Source organism: Aphelocoma coerulescens, chromosome 6 (genome assembly GCF_041296385.1).
Source record: "Aphelocoma coerulescens isolate FSJ_1873_10779 chromosome 6, UR_Acoe_1.0, whole genome shotgun sequence".
NCBI classification, from domain to species: Eukaryota; Metazoa; Chordata; class Aves; order Passeriformes; family Corvidae; genus Aphelocoma; species Aphelocoma coerulescens.
Window position 1 is genome coordinate 27,441,725 of NC_091020.1, and position 21,364 is coordinate 27,463,088.

At 40.8% G+C, this 21,364-nt stretch overlaps 1 long non-coding RNA gene across 8 annotated transcripts in view; it reads right to left on the minus strand.

Moving 5' to 3' along the window:
* Window positions 1-21,364, minus strand: part of LOC138112629 (uncharacterized) — a 31,247-nt gene that overhangs the window by 7,193 nt on the left and 2,690 nt on the right. For 2 of the 8 annotated variants that reach the window (XR_011151794.1, XR_011151793.1), the window contains exon 3: window positions 107-230. The exons of 1 other annotated variant lie outside the window; for it this stretch is intronic. This is a non-coding gene — a long non-coding RNA (uncharacterized lncRNA). Of the gene's footprint in view, window positions 1-106; window positions 231-15,552; window positions 15,726-18,036; window positions 19,938-20,181; window positions 20,442-21,005; window positions 21,107-21,364 lie in introns of those variants that run through there. 5 more of the 8 variants (XR_011151790.1, XR_011151791.1, XR_011151795.1 and 2 more) reach the window with 5 other exon arrangements.

The window sequence follows — 21,364 nt, forward strand, 5'->3', positions numbered from 1 at the left end:
GTGAAAAGTGGTTTACTTATTTTTTTAAAGAGCACCTCGTTCCTCCTCACAACCTAAAAAACAGTACTCACAGTTTTAATACAAGAAAAAATGTGGATAGAATTACCTCATCATCCCATACTTCTGAGAAAATATGTCCTTTTTTTGGGCATCAGCATTTCTCTGGCAGTTTATGGTCTGCTTTGGGATAGATTTTCTTTGGTTGGATGTAGGCGTATCACAGCAATTACCTTTGAGAGTGATAACTTTATGTCAGAAAAACAGTCCTTCTCAAATCTATTCAGCATCCTATTACTTTTGACTCCTTTCCTATACTGCTTTTCAGATTATCACCTGTTTCATTCCTTTTAGCAGCTTGGCTATGTTTCTGATGAATGTGTTAGTTTCAGTAAGATGTCTTTTGTTCTTCTAAAAAGTCCCAAATTAAATTACTCTAGAGTTGTGCGCCTCTGCATGTGCCCCTCTCTCCTCTCCAATAACTTCACTAATCTCAGGGCTGAAATTTAAGAAGTCATTTCCAACAAGAAACAAATTCCCTTACTCACAACCCTTACATTTCAGAAAAAACAAGAATGATGATGACCTCTTGTGGAATGTCTCTAAAAAGCCTTTTTTTCCCCCCTTTCCATCACCCAGAAGAGATAATTAAAACTCATGTAATTCCTCATTCACTAGTTCATGACTCAGTGACTCAGGTGCCATGTTCCTCTACTCAGCATGGCCTACAGGATTTGCATTGCAGTAGTATAAAATTACAAATAGTTTAAAAGTCAAAAAGCTTGTCTCTTGAAATGCCACTTTCATCCATCAAAGTGACTTCTAGTTAGTCAAAACATGTTGTGGCAGTGACAAACTGTCTGGTCACAAAGTATATTACCTTACTTCACAAATACCAAAACATGAATCTTCTATTATTGAAGGTAGATCATTCCTATATATTATCACCCTTGATACAAAGATTCTGCTTCATGAAGGCTTTCTAAACAGATTCTTCTTTAATACACCTAGAATTGCTAAAATGAAACCCTTTCCATAGAACACAACATTTTGATTCCTGTTGTATGATTCATTTTGACCAACCTGATCTCCTTTAATGACTGGGTGAACCACCTTGTGGATGAGGGGAAGGTTGTTGGTGTGTCTATCTGGACTTCAGCAAAGCCTTTGACACCATCTCCCATGGCATAATCCTGGAAAAGCTGCAGCCCAGGGCTTGGCCTGGTGCAGTCTCTGCTGGGTTAAGAACTGGCTGAATGGCTGGGACCAGAGAGTTATGGCAAATCAGTGACCAGTCACTAGTGGTGTCCCTTAGGGATCAGTGTTGGGGGCCAGTCCTGTTTAATATCTTTATTGATGACCTGGGTGAGAGGATTAAGTCTATCTTTAGCAAATTCACAGATGACAACAGACTAGGTGGGAATACTGGTCTGCTGGAGGGTAGAAAGGCCCTGCAGAGGGATTTGGACACACTGGATGGATGGGTCAATACCAACAACATGAGGTTCAACAAGACCAAGTGCCAAGTCCTGCCCTTTGGCCACAACAACCCCTTCAGTGTTCCAGGCTGGAGGCAGAGTGGCTGGAAAGTGGCCCAGTGGGAAAGGACCTGGGGATTGGCAGCAGCTGAACATGAGCCAGTGTGTGTCCAGGTGGGCAAGAAAGCCAGTGGCATCCTGGCTTGTATCAGCCAGAGTGCACAGCAGCACCAAGGAAGTGATTCTTCCCCTGTACTCAGCCCTGGTGAGGCCATACCTCAAATCCTGTGTCCAGTTCTGAGGCCCTCAATTCAGGAAGGACACCAAGATGCTGGAGCAAGTCCAGACAGGGCAAAAAAGCTGGTGAAGTGTGGAGCAGAAGTCCTGTGAGGAGCAGCTGAGGGAGCTGGGGTTGTTTAAGCTGGAGAAAACAGGGCTCAGGGGTGATGTTACTGCTCTCTGCAACTCCCTGGAAGAAGGTGGGGGTCAGGCTCTTCTCCTGGACTGCCAGTGACAGGAGGAAAGGACACAGTCTTAAGCTGTGCCCAGGAAGGTTTAGGTTGGACATTAGGAAGAAATTCTTCAGAAAGGATAATTAGACATTGGAATGGGCTGCCCAAGGAGGCAGTGGAGTCATCAACCTTGGAAATGTTTAAGGAAAGACTGGATGTGGCAGTCAGTGCCATTGTCTAGCTGATGTTTGGTCATAGGTTGGACTCTATCTTAAAGGTATTTTCCAGCCTAATTGATTCTGTGATTCTGTGATATGTTACCAGCTGTGCATTCATCAGAGAAGCAGAACCAGACCAGTCAGAGCTGCTAGACCTTCCAGAACTGCACAACTCTCCTACAAGTGGCTGGCCCTGTTCTGGACCTGTCCTTGCCACAGTGCCTTTCTTTATTCCTTCTTTCCTGCTCTCACTCTGTCAAGAAAAGCTGCAACCAGCTAACATTGCTGCCAAATGCCTTTCTTTTCCTATCGGTACCAATCTGAATACAGAACAGGCAGTGAACTTGTTGACACCCATACTTAAAACAGAATAAAGTTTCTCATCCAGTAAATTTGTTTTTAGGACCTTGATGACATATTTATAAAATTCGGTTTTTCTGGTTTGTGTTTGCTCATGCAGCAGCTGTGTTTTGTCCTTTAAAAATACAGTATAGTCCCTCTATCTGGCTAATTTTAAACTACATAGGTCTCGTCATCTAAAAATAAGTTTGTAATATTCACATGTAGTATACATAGAACCATCATTTGACCAAACATGGTAGCATAAAGGGGTCCTTATCAGGTCTTTGGCTTCTACTATAATAACAATAATGACTTCAAAATACACAACAAAGCCATAAGCAGGCCCTGTACTTCCTGTTTGCAAAATACCATGAGCGAAAATTAATGTTTTTGTGCAAATAGGATCTGGTTTAAGGACACATTCAGACTTTTCCCAGCAGTTATCAAACAATAATGTTTTATACTTCCCTGAAAGATCTGGTTAATCATAACCCCTGTAAAGCAAGGATGGTGAATATTTTAAAGGGGAAAAATAATGCTGGAATGTAAAACAAAAAATTCTGAACCTCTGAAATACCAATTAATGGTTGTTCTTTTAAAGAAGCATAATCAAAATATCTTGTTATCAAGCATCCAGATCAGAATTATTTCTTAAAGCCAGGCCCAAAATGTCTAGGCCATCTGATTCCTTTTAGGTTCAGGCTTTTAGGCTTCTTCTCCCTCAGTGATCCTAGCTCAGAGAAGAGATGTAAGAGGACCCGGAGCTCAGACACAAAGCAATCCATAGAACAGACCTGGATTTTAACTATCCGGGCTTTTTCAGGAGAAGTGAACTGACCTGGGTAAGAGAAAATGCCATGGGTCATCTAACATTTAGAGAGATGGGCTATGAAGGCTTTAGCAAAATGTTTTAGTTTTCATTAACAGGACATTTCTTTGACAAAAAGCAGAATGGAAAAGGTTTTCATGAGACAAAACCTTAAGAAACCTGTGTCTGTCACTGTTTAAAAGAACACCATGAGCAGTAGAATGGAATGTCTGGATTTTATTGATTTGTGTCCCAAATGGCCACCTTGGTAGACTTAATAGTTTTTAGTAAGGGGTGAGCAGGTGGTTGACTCCTCTCTTTTCTCACCTTCTGTTCTTTCCACAAATCCAGTAGGAATTCTGTAACTTTGAGACAACTGTGTTTCCTCAAACCCCGTAGACAACTACATCATTCCAGAGTTACTGGGAAAAGACAGCCAGAATGGGGTAGAGAAACACAAAAAGCACATCATCACATCAAAAAGGTTTTGGGTGCAAAGCCTACAATACAGGCATTTATCAGTACAGAAAGCACTGATGCTTTGCTTCTACAGCTGTACAGCTAAATTAATATGCTCCATCCCCAAGTTGTTTTTCTATAGACAAGCAAAAGCCTCAGGTTAAATATGTTGCACAGAAATTAATTAAAATCCAATTAGCAGGAGTTTTGGTTGTGTAAGGTTTTAAGAATTAATTCTAAAGACCTCAATGCAGCTATTTGGAAAGTAGTCAGAGCCTACTTATTCGATGAACTGAACTGGAATATGTAAGTTCTGGTTTTGAAAACCTCTCAAGAAATACTTCAGTATGACAAACTATGGATGTCAATGGGATATTTTTAGTGTCATGTTTGAGAGCATTACAAGTCTGCTTGCATTCTTTCAGAAGAGGATGAGTCATTACACACAGAATGCAATAAATTTAATGTGGTTTTCAGCTTAAGCAATACTATAAAGTAAAGCAATTTCCTGAAATGTATACTTTATCAAAGTTCATTCTTCACCGAGACTATATTTTTTTACTTAGTATTTCTGTCACATGCCTAGTAGATATATGACCCACCACAAACATTCCTATTATGCATTAATAGGACATTAATGCAGTTTACCTGTATAAAAGCATGCAGCACAGATTTCAGGGAGATCTTGGCACCCCACATCAGTACGAAGCCTTGATTGTATTCCACCTCTTACACAAATTTTAAAGCTTTCCTTTAGCTTCCCTTTAACCATTTCCCTGTTTTGGTCAGCACCTCCCACACTACTGGAATAGGTCATTAACAATCCTCTTTTGTCAAGCTTTGTCAGTATTTGTGCAGCATCTACAATATCAGAGTCCCTGCATCACAGTTGTGCCCTACTGTAACAGAAATAATAAACTCATCTTTGTTGTTTCTTTCTGCAAGCTGTATGTATATCAGGGTATGACTGATACCTCCTTAAACACTCAGGGTTGCACTCAAATGAAAAAAAAATGCTCCAAGGATATTGCCATCCGATTGTGATGGAAAGGGTTCTGCCTGTATGACAGTATGGAAAGCCATTGTAAGGCATGGCTTCCCACAAAACAGAAGAAAAAATATTCTCTGCTTGCAGCTGAGCATGTGAGTTTTCCAACAGCATTTCAGGGCTTTCTGCAGCAGCAGTTTTCATAAGTGAAGTTGTTTTCACAAATGATGATAGACTCACACAATTACAGGCGTGGGGTTCGAACTTCATGGTAGAATGGATGCCCTAGTATCACAAAGCAGCTCCTAAGAGGAAACTTCTATAGTGGGAACTTTGTGATGTTTATTGAAGTTTAAGTACATATTTTTCCTAATTCATGGCAGCTCTCATGTACAATGTACTCTGTTGAAAAAATAAAGTCCACTTATATTTTCACACCATTCCAAACAGAGTGGGTTAGATTTCATGCAATTCAAAACAGCAATGATGCCTATTGTTCTTCCGTATATTATTGCAGGAATCCCATCATGATTATGTAGGAGGATATTTTTTTGTGTTCTATAAAAGAAAAGCATTCCAACCAAATGTTGTTACAGACTGCAGCTGGGCTGAAGGGATGAAAAGAGCATCCAGAACACCATCCACTATGGAAGTTAGGAAGATATTCTCAAAGTATTGATTTATCCAAGCAAACAGCTTATTTAGTAATCCTACATCATAAAGCCCAGTGCACATGGAAAATTCACAGAAACTATGGGAGAAAGGTTCATTTAGAGGACACTGACAGTGATCTATAAAGGTGTTCAGTGATCTTTCAGATAAGCAGATTTTAAAGGCCGGAAGGAAACCTTCCATAACCTTGCCTGTTTTCCATAGGAACAGCATCCAGAGTCTCCTGTAACTTGTGTTTGAAGAGTTTTCCAAAAGATATTCTGTATGTAAGGAATTAAAGGGGTGAATCATTCTCTATTTGGCCTCTGTTGGTGACCTGACACTCAAGGAACTTGCATTTTTATTTGCAAGTGTCCCAAAAGCAGAATTTATGCAGAACAAGCTATTTTTTGAGGTTTATAGCATTAAATACTTTTTATTCTGAGTGCTGAGACCTTTAGAGAGAAGGGAAGATAAAATAAAGGAATTTGTGGTCATGAGGCTTAGTACTTTTCTTCTGATTACTGTGAATATATCCAAAACATGTGAATGTTTTCTAAGACAGTGGAAGGAAAACTGGGTCATGGGAAGGCCTTCCCTGCTTGGCTGAAATGTAATTTTCCTGAGGCAAAAGAGAAAATAAAAATCTAGGGCAAATAAATTTACCTTCATCCTACTCCAGTGGTGTGCTTGTCACAGCCATTAACTTGACAATGTTCTAGTTCTTGCTTCTGATTGCAGGTGTTAGTTAGGACAGCATTCTAATTCTTTGACAGTTCAAAATATAGAGCATTTCAAACACAGAAAGAAAAGCTTCTGCATTTCATTAAACTGCTTCTGAAAGCATGATGGAAAACTGAGATGTACAAAGAGATTGCAAGTGCTGATGGAGGCATTTACACCAAGTTTCTTGGTTCTACTTGAAATTCAACTCCTGGCCTAGCAGCACTTGGCATCGTCTTTGAGTGGCATGAATCTAAGAGAAGGAAAGGAATGTGAACGAGCCCATTAGCCCAGATATCATAGATCTTGTACTTTTGGGACTTTAGAAATAAACAGCATATGTTGGTAAAAAGCCTGAGAGAGATCAGACAGAACCATAAGTTACTGTTAGGAAACAGCTTGTTTATCTGGCTTTAATTTGCTGCAACTGGGGTGCCTGTGTGAGGGCACATGGCTACACAAGCACATAAAAGTGTTTGCAGTGCCCCACGCAATTCCAGCTGGATATTTATGCCATCCTTCACCCCTGAAATGGCATGCAGCACTGGAGCAACAGAACAGCTACTTCCCCTTTCAGAGGCAAAGCAGCAGGAAATATATTCTAAACCCATCTCATTTAATCTGTGGAATTGCTCAGGTCTCTTGCCAACTGGAAGGTGGTTGGCAGGCACACAGGGGCTTCCAGCCTCTCTCAAACACAACTTTGTTTAAAAGCCTGCTCTGATGAGCTGCACAAGAAAAGTCAGCCCCTAAATGAGGATGGATGGGCTGCAAGTGCTCGTTTAGTCTGAAACGCCAGCATTCACTACGTGCCACACACAGCGCGGAAAAGGGAAAAATGCCTCAGAGAGGTTGCAACACAGGATACATTGGACTGTATGTGTTGGGAGACACAGCTCCCTAACCTACTCGTAGAGACAAAAGCAAGCAGACTGCTTGGAGCCCAGAAGAACAAACACTCAGTTCCAAGAACCAGGGAGCTGGAGAGTAGCAGCTCCACTGCTGCCCCACTGCTCCAAGGGCTGCAGAGGTTGGATGGGCAGCTTGGCCCTGGGGAGCACAGCAATGTCAGCTTCAGAACTACCTGCTGCTTTATTTCACCCTCACAACAGTCACTTAAATTATCCAGCAATTTCTATGGCAGCACAGTCCCATATCCAGTTTAAGACCCATGCAATTCAATCATTTAGCTTTTGCATTTGGCCTGATAACCACAGCTTGGCCACTTCTCTCATATTTGTCCTAGTTTCCCTAAGCAGCAGCCAGGGGATTTTCGTAGTGTTTCCTGAGGGAAATTCCAGTATGGTCAAAATATAACTCTTAATGATTTCCTGTGAATTTCTTTCAGTACAATTACATCTATCAACACAAACCCCAGTCTTTTAAATGAACATGTTACACAGCAAGATTTTTGAGAACGTTCCTAAAGGGTGAAGGTTTTTGTAAGAGTTTTTGTTACAGAATTCAAGAAGTCAACAGGCTGCCTATAACCACCAAAAGCAACTGCTGAGGATGTCCTGTCAATAACCCATAAGGTTAGGCTTTTTGGGTTTGGAAAGGACGTGAAAGAATATCTAGTTCAACACCTCTCAGTGGGGCAGGGATGCCTTCCACTAGATGAGGTTGCTCAAAGCCCCACCCAACCTGTCTTTGTACAATTCCAGGGCTGGGACATCCACAGCTTCTCTGGAAAATATGTTCCAGTGCCCCACCACCCTCATAGGAAAGAATTTTCTCCTAATATCTAATCTCAATTTACCCTCTATCAGCTTAAAGGTATTCGCCCTCTTCCTATCACTACAAGCCCTTGTAAAAAGTCCCTCTCCAGGTCTCTTGGAGCCACCTTAGGTACTGGAAGGCTGCTATATATAACATGCATATTCACAGTGTATGGTTATAGATACTATTTATCTCAAAGCTATGTATTTGAAAACCCTGGAGTAAGTTTATTGAAGATCAAAGTACAGCTGGGTTCTCTGGTTCAGGAGGGAGATGGAGACTATTCAGCTGCTGATGGACATACTGTGAGACCAGCACTGGGGAAGAAGATGAGTACAAGCTTTTGACTGTGTTATGGGGTTGGATGGACAACACTCATCACCCAATCTGAGATTTTCCCATGATATCAGAATTAAAACTGTGATGCCACCTACTTTCTCAGGAAATCATACCAGACTACCTCCAGTGGCCATGCTAGTTTGTATGGTCCTGCGTGACTGCTTATAAACAACTCTATTTCCTGGCAAAGGATTGCTTTGGCTTCACTGCTGAGAATAAATCCTATAATTGTTTAGGAAAGAACAAACCCTCTAGAATTAGAACACAACTTTCAAAGTGAAATCTAATCCAAAATTGTAACAATCCCCAAACCTGGAATCATGGTTCAGTTTGTGGCCACCTCTTGCAACACCGCTTTGACAGGACATAAGCGAAGTTTAATTTATTTACTGATGGAAGGAGGGAGGGCATACATGAAAACTACAAATACCAAAAGTATCTGGAGTTTTGTGGGGTACAGACAGTAAAAGCATCAATATATACAGCTATCCCTTAGGAGACTCTGCTCCAGTTATGTCAGGAGTACAGGTCAATGCTTTCAAACTGGTTGAAGTTTTGTGTTTTACTTGGTGTACTACACCACCACTGTGTATGTTTTCATTAAAGAAACAGAAATAATTAATATCGTGGGCTTGGGTTTTGGTGGTTTTTTCCCCTCCTTTTTCTGGTAATAGCATTTCTGCATTTAAGCAAATGCTGCTGCTGTGAACAGAACTTTCAGTTGGTGAAAAGAGACAACAGAAAAGAACAAGAAATTGGTATCCAGAAACCAATTGGTATCCAGAAAGACCAGAGCAAAAAATACCCCAAACAACATAGTATGAGAGATGAACAATAATGCTGAGCCAGCAGACTAACAGAAGGCAGAGGGGTATATTGAACAGTCATGGTGGAAAAGGAAGTAAAACCTGCAAATAGAAAGGAATACTGATTCATCACAAACATGTAGTCCTAACAGGATGGTCCTGGATGTTCTCCTGGACTCTAGAGAAGGCATGGAAAAGTCATGAAAATTAGTATGCAGTTCTGCATTTTGTGTTCTGAAGTTTTAAGATTTCTGATCAATGGAAGACACTCCCAGGGAAAGGACTGCTGGTAGGTGACTCCACCAGAGTCCAGGGGAGGCTGGCAGACTGCTCCCACTCACTTTCTCTGGAGGAGAAAACTTTCAGGATTTCCTTCAAAATGTAGAGAAAAAAGTGAAGAATGTAAGAAGTTAGAAGAATATCAGCGCACAGAAAAACAGACATTAAGGAAACAGATGCTAACATGGAGGAAAACAGATCTGGACAACACTTTCAAAAGAAAGACTTTGGTAGAGAAATAGAACAAGTTAAGATAAATCATTTTACTATTCTTATTGCAAAGAAACTAGGTGGCAAACCAGAAGGAAATACACTGATTAAAGTAGGAAATGAAAAGAGCCATACGGGGTAAACAGAAGGAGTACGGAAAAAGAGTTGTGACTTAGGTTTCTAAAGGACTGTTGGGGTTTTAGTTTTGTCCTAGTTTTTTTCTGTTAGAGGAATTTTCTCCCATATGCATGTTGCTAGGGGACAAATGACCATACTTAAGAAAGACAAAAGCACCCCGTTTTTGGGGGTGGGGTGGGCCTGGCTACTCTTTGTTTCACCTGGGCGTGTTGGGAGTTCGCTCTCAGCGTCTGGAGAGAGAAGCCGCGGAGAGAAGAGCTGCTGGTTCCCGTTTTTTCGGCGTCTTTCCTTTCTGCTGGAAACAACACCGGGATCCCAAGGCTGCTTTCCCTGCCCTGCTGGAGGCTGGGGCTGGGGCTGCCCTGCACCGCTGCTGTTTCGAGCCTTCGCTACGCTGTAGCCGTGCTCACCCTGCCTGCCTGGAGCCCCGGGGGGTTCCCCTTTTGGATACATCTCGTCTGCCACTCAGGATTTGTGTTTGTGCCTGCCGCTCCAGCCTGCCATTCCAGCCTGCGGTTCCGGGAGTCCAGGACCGGCGGCCCAGGGTTTGTGAAGCCCTTGTTCCACCCTTCCCCGGGATCCCAGGCTGCCAGTGCCGCGTGCTCCCCGAGCTCGCTCCGGAGCGCCCCCTGCAGCCGCGGGGGAACCATCGCACCTGCCCTGCTCACCGGGAGCCGCCAGCGATCCCTGTCGGCTGCGAGCGGAACTGCACCCGAGGGGGAGTAGCCTGACAGCCGAGAAGGCCGGGACTGGGTTTGTGTTTGCTGTTACTGTCATAGTTGTTGTTGTTTTGTTCGACTGGTTATATATCTATCTATCTATAAATATATATATAGTAAAGAACTGTTATTCCTATTTCCCACATCTTTGCCTAAAGACCCTTGATTTCAAAATCATAATAACTCAGGGGGAAAGGGGTTATATCTGCCACTTCAAGGGGGGCTTCTGCCTTCCTTAGCAGACACCTGTCTTTCAAACTGAGACAAGGACACTCACTGTTCAAAGGGGATAGAAGCAAACATGAAGTGATCTGAGAGGCTGAAGAAGAGTAGGTATTATAAAATGACAGGAAAAAATAGAGATTGGAAGAAACCTTGGAAGATGACTAGTCCAACCTCCTGCTCAAAGCAGAGCTAGCTTCAAAGTTAGACCAGGTGGTTCAGGCTTGTTTATGCTGAATTCTGAAAATTTTTAAGGATAGAGATTTCACCACCTCCCAGGAGACTCTGCTGGAGTTGCATGTATGGACTTTTACAGATGCTCTAGGTCAGATCTGTTTACAACTTGAAAGCTCTTTGATAGTTTTGACAGATCAATATTACAAGGAAATATCTCATTCTAAATGACATAAAACTTTCCCATTGGAAACCCAGAACAAATATTACCAGTAATGTTAAAAGCTGCGTCAATTTCTTCACCAAATAGCAAACAAATGAATCAAGAGTGACAGCATTTTAGATTTGGTTTAAATTACCATAAATAACAATATAAGATGTAGAGTAAAATAGTCTTGGATAGTGTGATCAAAGGTTTGATATTAAAAAAAAAGAAAATGCACTAGTAGTTGCAGTGTAGTGAAAAGGCTTTATAGTTTGCAAGTTGATGTTGCTGAACTTCATGTATAGGGCTCTCTGGAGAGCCTAGATGTTCACTGATTCAGGGACCAGCAGGAGACCTTGCTCTCCAAGACATTCAAAAGAAGAAATCCAGGCTTATTATTTTTTGCAATGTTTTTGATGCTTGTAAATAGCTTTATTTATTGTACAGAATGCTTATTTGATGTTTTGTTAGCTAGCACTGTTGATGGGCTATGAAGCAATTTATTAATCTGCAAGGAGAATATTTTGTAAATTGTATTTGATGGATGTTGGCATGTCCCTGCAGTTTTTACAAAATAACTCTGAAAATGACAGTTTTATCTTGTTAATGGATGATGGGACTTATTGGTCATACGAAATCATCTGTCAAAAGAAGATTCCATTTGCCCCAGTGAAGCTGGTTCCTTGTGATGGACTGAGAGATTGGGGGTAAAATTGAAATATGCTGACAAGGAATGTGACAAAATCAGGAACAGCTGACATTCTCATAGTTGAGAAAGAATATGTATAGACCTTAGTTCGCTGTTTATTACCTGGAATTATTGCTTATGAATCATTAAATGAAGAGTGTTCCACACTCAGTATCAAAAAGGACATAAGGTGCACATACACCTGAAAAACATTAGCCTTTTTCTAAAAGAAAAAATGTGCGAAGTGAAAGAAACTGAGGATCCTCGGAGCGGATTAACAGATGAGGAGATGGAGCATGAGGCACCTTGGCAGCACCAGTCACAGGCTATAGATTGCTTGATGGGCAATGTTCAGAAATGGAAGAACCCCTCTGAAACAGAGGACAGAGCAGCCATATAATTTTTTCCTTTGGGGCACAGGAATGAAGCAGATCATTGTGAAATTTGATGGTAACGCGAGGGAAGCTCCCAAATACCAAAACCAAAATACCAGGAGTGTCTCCAGCTAACACAGGGAGCCTTTCCCATGGCTGAGCTGTGAGCTGCAGGGCTTTTCCACTAGTGTTAATGAGTGGCTGTGCTCAACCAAGGCACAAGAAGCAGCTGAAACTACACAGAAGGACTCGGAAAAAAGTGAAAGCAGCTAAGGTTGCAGTAAGAAGAAACTGTGGTATTTTAACTTGTAAAAACCATGTGACAAAAATTTAGACCTTAAGCATTACTTCAAAATGGGTTTGGTTTGGAGGAAAAAGCCTCTTTGATTGTTCTGCTGTTATCATGAAAGCAGAAGTTTGTGCTTTCTTTGACAAGACAGATGACTGCAGTGATATTTTATTCTAGACTAATTTCTTCTCCTGTCCCAAATTGGACTACTGCTTTAGCTGTAAAGGGATAATATTTTTGTTTATATTCCTATTACAGAGCCTGAAAAACATCTGTATATCTGGGAAAAAAAATTTGACATATCATTTATTGCTAAGATTTTCTGATATGACTTAGTGCTATAGAACAATCTGTCTTAAATGTCTTTATTTTATTAAAAGTATTTGTCTGTTAGAGACTAAACAACTCTTTAGGGCAGAATAAAGAATTTTTCAGTAGAACCACAACGACATTTTAAGCAGTCAAGCTGAGAGCTGGAAAAGGATTAAAAGAAAATTTCCCTCAATTTAAATTGTTTACATTCACTCCAGTCAACTCCTGTTTAACAGGGAGGATTAAAAGAAGAGCTCTTTGCACAACAGCATTGAGCTGCAGAAAGGACCCTCAGTTCTGGCATCGTCAAATTTTCTGGTTTTGGCTCAGTAAGAAAAATTACAATGTAAAGTTATGTAAAACTTGGGATGCAACAGAGGAAACAAATGTAGCACAACACATAAGTAGCAGAGGACATCTGATAATGCTCTGCTTAAGCCTGAAGCATTTTTAGATCTTGCCTCAACTTCATGAACATTTAAGAGGCTGTCAAGACTAGAGCAAATCCTGTTCATGGCATAGAATTATTTGAAATGTTAAGTTTTACACACATGCAGTCTAAGAAAGTCATTAAGATACAGCCTGAAGGGCTTTCCTCTCTATGTGACATTGAAGACATACCCATTTTCATTAAACTGTCATTAAAAAGACTTGATATTAATGAGTCGCTTTTACAATTAATTTCCTTTTCAGAAACATAATTCTAAACATCTACATCTACAATGCTGAGTTCCACACTCTCCTCGTTTGGTTCCAAATATTCTGTACTCTACAAGTACTTCATATAGAATGGGGGCACTGAGACAAAACAAAACCCCTTAATGCTTTCCTAACATAATAGACTGCATCTTGTAATGTCTCCTTGCAAAAGAGATGAGTGTAAATGCTTCTAGGACTTTAATAGTAGTGGGTTTACACTTTTGTATGTCTGACAACAAACACCTATGAGAGCTAGTAGATTTCAAATAGCTTCTTGACACTAAACAAGCTACAGTGAGAAAGAGCTTTGAACAATTACTGCATGAAAGAGACTCCTTGTCCTGACTCAATTACTGCTTCTTATGTTGTACCAGTTAAGTCCTCCACTGAAGTGGTTTCACTTAGCACTTTACAAACTTGTCTCTCCCTGCCCAAGCTCCATTTAACAAATAGTTAAATGCTTTTTGCTTGCTTTTTTCTCACTTGTGTAAGTACAGGAGATGTGTTTACTGTTGTTTTTTAGCCTATGGGTCCAGTTGAAGGCAACTCCTGGTAAACAACTTCTTTACTCTGAAACCAGAGTCTATGCCACACTCAGGATAGTGTGACCCTGGTCTCCTGTTAGATCCTCTGGACACTGTCATAATGAGACAACATAATCCTAAACTCTAGTTCTGGAGCAGTAGATGAGGGTCCACATCAGATATCCAGGGATCCTGTGGAGCAGGAAGCTGGGAAGCACACCACTGAGGAGTACTGTGGCAACTTCAATGTTGGTTTGCTTATGCACACATCTTCTCAGGGCCAAGAAAAGAAAATACTTGTGTTTTGTGAGGCTTTTACAGTTTTCAGAGAGTAAGAAACAAAAATAGAAAAAGTGTATAACATGCTTTTTCTCACCAAAACCACCTTTTACCACATCACACTGATTTTCTAGCTGTCTCCATAGTCTGCTGCTCCACTTATTAGCATTCTATTTTGGGATTTTGTGCAAGACTGGCACAGCACTACTTCCAGCCTTGTTGCTTGGATGACAATGCAGAACCAGCTGCTTGCTCCTCTTACGCTATGATTGCCTCTAAGATGAGAGACTGGAGGGTACAAACCGAAGCCCTCACTGAGCAGACAAGCTCTTTGTGCAGACGCTCCCTGGGACAATCTTGCTGAGCAGTAGCCATTTGGTCAGAAGAGAGTCCAGGTCCTGCCCTGTCTGGACTCTCTTAAGAGCACAATCTGACCAAATGGCCTTGCAACATCTTTGAGAGGGAACAAAATGATCATACAGATTTTTAGAAAGTGCTTTTCGCTGATTGCAAATGTCAGTAGTGGGGTAATCATCTCTTTTTGTGTGTGTGAATCCTGACTGTAACAATCTGTTCATACAAAACTATCTTTTCCCTTTCCCAAGTGAGTGAACAGCTTTCAATCACATAACCTGATGACAACTCTGCCATTACCTGGATTTTTGCAGGTGTGTAGTTAAGAATGTTTATCACCCCAGTTTGGATTGACCATTGTGCAAATAATAAATCAGATGTTACTATTTCAGGGTTTACCCTAAATGCAGAACTGAGTTATGTTGCCAGTTCCCTTTAGCTGATAAAGAAAATTTGACTGACAGGCAGAGGGTTTGAAGGTCCTGAATTCCTACATACTTTTTGAGAGCAGTGGTCCACAGAAGAAAAAGCCTGATAAAAACTCTCCCTCAAAGACTTCAGATCCATAACATATACCAGTGTGTCCAAAGAGAGGGAATGGCTATAACTAATGCAGCCATAGAACTGAGGTTGTACCAGACACAGGTGGTTTCATATGGGGAAAAAGAGCCCAAACAAAACCCCATAAACCCCCCACAAAGATCCTTGAAAGAAAAAATTATTTAGAAATTTGGCTACTCAGAATTATTCCTTTGGTTAAATCTGAGCTAGCCCAACCTTTTTCTGCCATATTTCAGCCACAAACACATCTGACAACACTTGAAACATCCTTTACATTTTCTCTGCAGCTCTGGTACACTCTGTGTTCTCTCAGCAGAACAAACACCCCTGCTTCTCTGTTCTTTTCATTTTCTGTAATAAATCTGATGCACCCACAGGTTGGTGAAGCCATTAGGCATGTCTTCAAGGGAATGTCTCAGCAGGCACTCCTGAGGGCATGGTGTTCTTGTGGCTTTAAATGAATCAGCCATGTAACAGCTAAATCGGGAAAGCAGCCAAAGAGTTCCCAAGAGACCTGCTGGCAGAACCACATCATAGTCCTGTAATATAAAAATATGAACTCTATGGTGTTACAGCTCCTTTATTGTAACACTTTCCAAGATGGCTTTGGGTCACAAAATGTAACAGCAAGCATAGAATCATCAGGATCTGAGGGCACAGATAAAAGTTCTCTTCCTTTCTTCTTGCTTGTCTGGCGGTGCTCTTGGCTCTGTGTCAGCTAAGAATGAGACAGCAGATCACTGTTGATTGGCATTTTCATTTGAGTCAAATACCTGTCTGTACCTGCATTGGTCAGGTTATGACTCTTGGCAGTGCAAAACTGTGGGAACACATGGGACAGGTTTTTGGAAGCCCTAAACAGCCCCACCTTTGCTGCTGTTCAGACAGAGGGGAAGACACCAGCTACCACCTGAGGAAGCAGATGAGGCTGAAAAAAACCCACCAAACCCAACCACAAACAACGTAACAACTCTTTGTTTAAGCAAACCTGTGGTGTCTCTATGGCTTGAGTAAAGCCCCTTCCTGCATAGGGGACCATTTTCCAGGCTCAAACTCAATGTGAGCAAAGACGAAAGATCTCTCTAAGCATGAGACAGGACCTTAATAAAACTGAGCCCTAGAAAATAACCTTTGATTTTTGCCCCGAGGCAAGGTCTTGAATCAGTGGCAAAACTGAAAATCCCTAACCCAGATGGTTTGAATCACAGCCTGGGGGAAAGCTCTCCTAGTTTTCATGTCTGTCTGACAACAGTCTCACACACATCTACTGAAGTTCATTCTTACAAGAGAAAGTTGAGAGGGTCTTTCTAATTGTGAAAATATGACTGTGACAGATAGGGATAAAACAACTGCTGTGAGGTCTCACAGAAATAGTGTTTTCTGATGAGATTCAGCAGGAAAGTAACAACCAGTGCTCCAACTCTTCAATGTAGAAGTCAAAAATCCACCTGACATTCAGAAAAATAACTGTTTTATATATGTCTGCAACAGCCAGATGCTATGAATCTTGTGCAGCCTCAGGGAATATCAAGTTACTTGATAACATGTGATTTGATATTCCAAAGAGAAGAATAACCTGACAAAATTTTGCTAAATAAAAATTCCAAAAGCATCCAACTCTTCCCATTTTTTTCTCTTGAAATGTCTCCATGGTACCCAAGGGGAAGGACTGGAAGTACAAGCTTGGCACCAGATAAAAAGATCCAGAGCCATTTTTATAATATGCAGCCCATTGCAAGAATACTATTTAATTCCAGTGCCACTGAAGTAATCAGCATCTGTTTATCACCCAAATAATAAATCAAATTCTGTGCTGTGGGTTAGTTGCACATGCAAACTTTTAAGTCTATGGATATTTCCCAACAAAAAGCATAATTTAGGAGAAAAGAAACACATCTAATTTATTAAAACAAATTATTCTCAAACAATGTGAAAAGAGGAAGCAGGCTTGGTAATGCTATTGACTTTGTGGGCCATAGATAAATCCGCTTGTTCTCTTAATTTTTAGAGATATTCTGGGCTGTGCATGGGCAAGGTGGTTTCAGCACACTCTTAGGAGGCAGAGTTACGAGAGCAGTGACTGAATGCTGAAGGGATTTATCTGCTCAGCACTGGGGCAGCCAGAGATGCATTCCTGTAGAGCCATGGCAAGCAAAAACAAACCCTTCCAAGAGAGGAGGAAGATTCTCCTTCCATGTTATGAGCCATATGGTAACTGGGTTCATACAAATAAACAAATAAAAACAGTTTCTCTCCCACTCTGGCTCCCCACATACCAAAAGGATTCCTGAAGCAGCAGGACTAGGCTTCCTAGAAACCCAGAATCTGGTTTTGTTTTATTTTTGTAGTTTTTGAGGAAAGCTGCTCTAATTTCACTTGTAAAGCACAGTCAGAACTGCAATGAAATATTGCTGGGTTTTGCTAAAATCCTTGCTGCCTAATGCTTTATCCCAATGGTTATTTAAAATAAACATTAGAAAGGCTGTTGGTCCCAAATGCTCCTCATCATCAGCTCCCAGTTCAGGCTCTACAACAGAGCACCTAACGATGAAGTTGCAGACAAGATATAACAACAGATGTGAAGAACCACAAATTTCCTTCCTCCTTTCTAGGCTGTAAACAAGATGTCTCCAAACTGAGACAGGATAACATGCTTGCAATAAGGGCCTATGAAATAGGTGGCTTTACAAATGATGGGTAATTACAAGATATAACTTCATAATTTCAATGAGGATGTTGAGCTTCCCACGGATCCTTCAGAGATAATGATTTCAGTCAGGCAGCTGGACATTTAAATATCCATTCTGTTAATCTGTAGGCATTATGTACTAACTGCAGCTCTACTAAGAATGCTGGGCCAGCTCCCATGAATATATGACACAGACTGAAAGTTGACATATGGACTAATTACCTTATTTAAGAAGGGAAGCAGAAATCTACCCCTGAGTAAAGGATGTTTGCGGTGGCTATTTAAACTTCACCCAGGAACACCAGGCAAACAGGATATTTTAAGCAACTCTAAAGCCTTTCTGAATCACAAACTGCCTCTGTCTGACCTACGCTGGTTTTGACTAAATTTACCAGTGTCATTCAGTGGTACAGAATACATATTTCAAGAATCGTGAGAACCCCCACTTTTTAGTACTTCTAAACACAAAACTGGGATTTTTATTTCCTTCTTAGAAATAACAAAAAACAAGGGCAATGCTTTTTGGGTCTCTGGTTGTGACTGAGCTCAAGGTTAAGGATTTTTTTTTTAATCTGAAAAGGATTCACAGTTATATGTAGATAAAATGAAAAAATATAATAACAATACAATAGCTGCTTTTCATATGAAGAAAATTATATTAGTGTGCACAGTCCCACAACAGTATATTAGACTCCAAATTTTTGTGAAAAACAATCTCAGAAGTTCTGACGTTTTTGGCATGTACAGAAGGTATTGAAGTAAACTGACTGCCAGTGGGATAATTACCTCATGTTTCTGGATCTTTGATTTTAATAATTTTCAATATGCAAATTGTAGTAAATGAAATCTTGTTTCTCAAGAGTTTTGTTCATCACCATATTCTCTTTAAAAAAAATCTTGGCACAACACACCACCCAGGACAGAGCTCTCCCTTGCAAGTTGATGGTAAGGGCTAAAGCTGTGTGTGAAGACAATGTCCAGTTCACCCTGTTCTTGTGTCCTTAATTACTTTCTGTAGTTTCTCAGTCTGAGAAGTTGTTCTGGAAACTTCAGCCAATACTTCATCTAAAACTGGATAGTTTTCTTTCCTTTCTTTTGAGAATTAATTTATCTTGTACAATGTTCCAGTTCTGGACTTGGCTCTGGCTTACATGGCAGCTCTGCCAAACACTGAGGAGAGGTTGAGTCCACAGCCCCTCAGCACCACTCCACTTACAGTCAGTCTGCGCATTGTAAACTTTTAATTCAAACCATGAGTTGGTTTCTCAGAGGGCTTTTTCCAGGTGCTTTTTGCCAATTGTAAGAAGTACCTTGTCCTGACTAGCAAACATTAAAATTTTTAATTGCTGTGGAAAGCCCCAAATCTCCATCTGGTTTAAGTTCCTTTCTGCAGTGCAAGGGACATCATCAGGCCATGGGTCCCCTGTGACAGGGAGATACCTGCAGTCACTTTTTTTATGCTTCTCCTCCTAGCAGATGCTAATAAGGTCCATGTGCTGTCTTCATAGTCTCACTCTAATTTTACCCATTGACCCCTGAACTTGTTCTGGTTTCTGAAGCACAATCTAAATCTCCTGCTTTACTGGAAATTGCAGGTTGCCCTCATTCTTTCAAAGGGACACACACATACACTTTGTCAGGTGGATATGCTCCCTGTAGCTTTTCCTTCCCCACTACCAATCACCACATATTAACATGTGTTTATGATTATTTCAAATGTTTTACAGAGAAAAACCTGAAAGCTTGTTACTCAACGCAATTCCTGTACCACCTTTCCCTTTCTTTTATGCTGGACACTGGCTACAGAAGAAGAAAACAAAAGTCTAAAAATAAAACAATTAAGTGTACTCACAAAACTCTTTCCCCATTTCGTTCCATGACCTTGGACTGCAACATTAGTTTCTCATATAAGAAGAAAGAACAAATCTTTGAGCGAGCAGTCTGGAAAGATAAATTAACTAAGATCTTGATACCATACGCCTAAAGAGTTTCCACATGTTCATGAGAAGGGAACTCAAAGTCCTGAAAACACTGCTCACGTCATGCTTTTGCAAGCTTTCCATTTTTATTTGTTAAAAATATCTCCCCAGACTTTCCCATAACTACAATGTTCATAGCTATATCACCTCCAGCTGTGATCTCATTAGATGTCTCAGGCAGAGCAAGGTCAGGTCTGGATGGCTCATGCACATGGAGCTTCCAGGAAAGGCCGTGCTGTCTGAAGTACTGGATGCCTAAACACTGGATAAAGGCAACACAAGTTCAACCTTGGGTTTTGCTACCCACAGAAAAAAAAAAAAAGTGGTTGTTTGATGATGAAAGCAAGCAAATTAATAGCTGTTTAACAATTTTTTGCAAGTCATAAATGCAAATCAAATGTGCCAAGATGGTGTGAGTTAGGAAAAAGACCACTCTGCTTTATGAACATAGCAATGGGAGAAGTGGCTGGGACTAGCAAAGAACATCTGTAAAAAGGAGCATGGAATTTAAGATGCACTTGGACACAAGCTTTCAGTGACTCTATAGAGCTCCACTGAGGAGTCAAGGTAAGAGGCACAGTGGTTGCTACCAAGTTTCTGTGAGCCCAGGAATAACATCACACAGTCATTCACATACAATACCTCAACTGCTATGGAAACTGCAGAAGTTATGGAGGAGTTATACAGGACACAAGAAGCCAACTCCATGTGCTGGCTCTGAGGTAGAGTGAGCTTACTTTACTTGGCTATCCTCCTAATATGTTCGCTGAAATGATAAATAATAAAAAACCCCCAATGCTTTCCTTTGAAAGAGGAAAAGTCAGTCTCTAGCAATATCTATAAAATGACCTTAAGTTTGGATTGTTGCCAAAGAAGGTGGTTTCAGGTGAAAGTTTCCTCTCCTCATTTGGCTTTAGGAGGGATTTGGTGAGTTCTACTCGTTTTGAAGAGCCTCTGGTGACCTGTAACCTCACTTGCACTGTTTTTGTTTACTAGTGAGACAGCTGAAGTTCTGTTCATTGAGCATAAAACCAGGCCAGTTCCCACTTAGCCACTGTGAGCAGCCTTGCAGTAGCACGTTCATACTCTCACAATCCTCCTACTTTATTATCTTGGATGTTTCCTCACTAGCCTGGCTGGAGGCTCTTTGCTTTGTCAGCTCAAACTGTTTTCAAAGATAACATCTTGTCTGCATTTCTTTTATGATCTCATTATGTCCAGATGTACACCTCCTCTTTTTTTCCCTATCAACAGCCATTCAATGTTCTGTTTCCTGCTTCAGTTTCCAGTACTCAGAACAAAAGCACTACTCAAGTTCACAGGGGTTTACCTGTACACCTCATGATGAGCATCCAAGCCAGATGCAAGTAAATCACACACATACATCATACCTGTCCCCTGGTGTCCCAACAGATCAAAGGGGCAAGGGACCTGTGAAGTTGAGAACCTTATTCATGCAAGTAGTTTAACATGCCCAGAGATTATTTTTTAGTGACTGAAGCTAAGATTTGAGATCCATACCTCTCTGAAATATTCAAGCAGACTGAAAATTCACATATGCTGCATAACCTGCAGCTCCCCTGATTACAGCTGATTTTGAGAGTGCTTTTGTATCACTTAAAAACACCCTAAGAAGGAAGTTCTTCTATCCAAATGTAACTATTGAAGCCCTGGATAGAATGTGCTGAA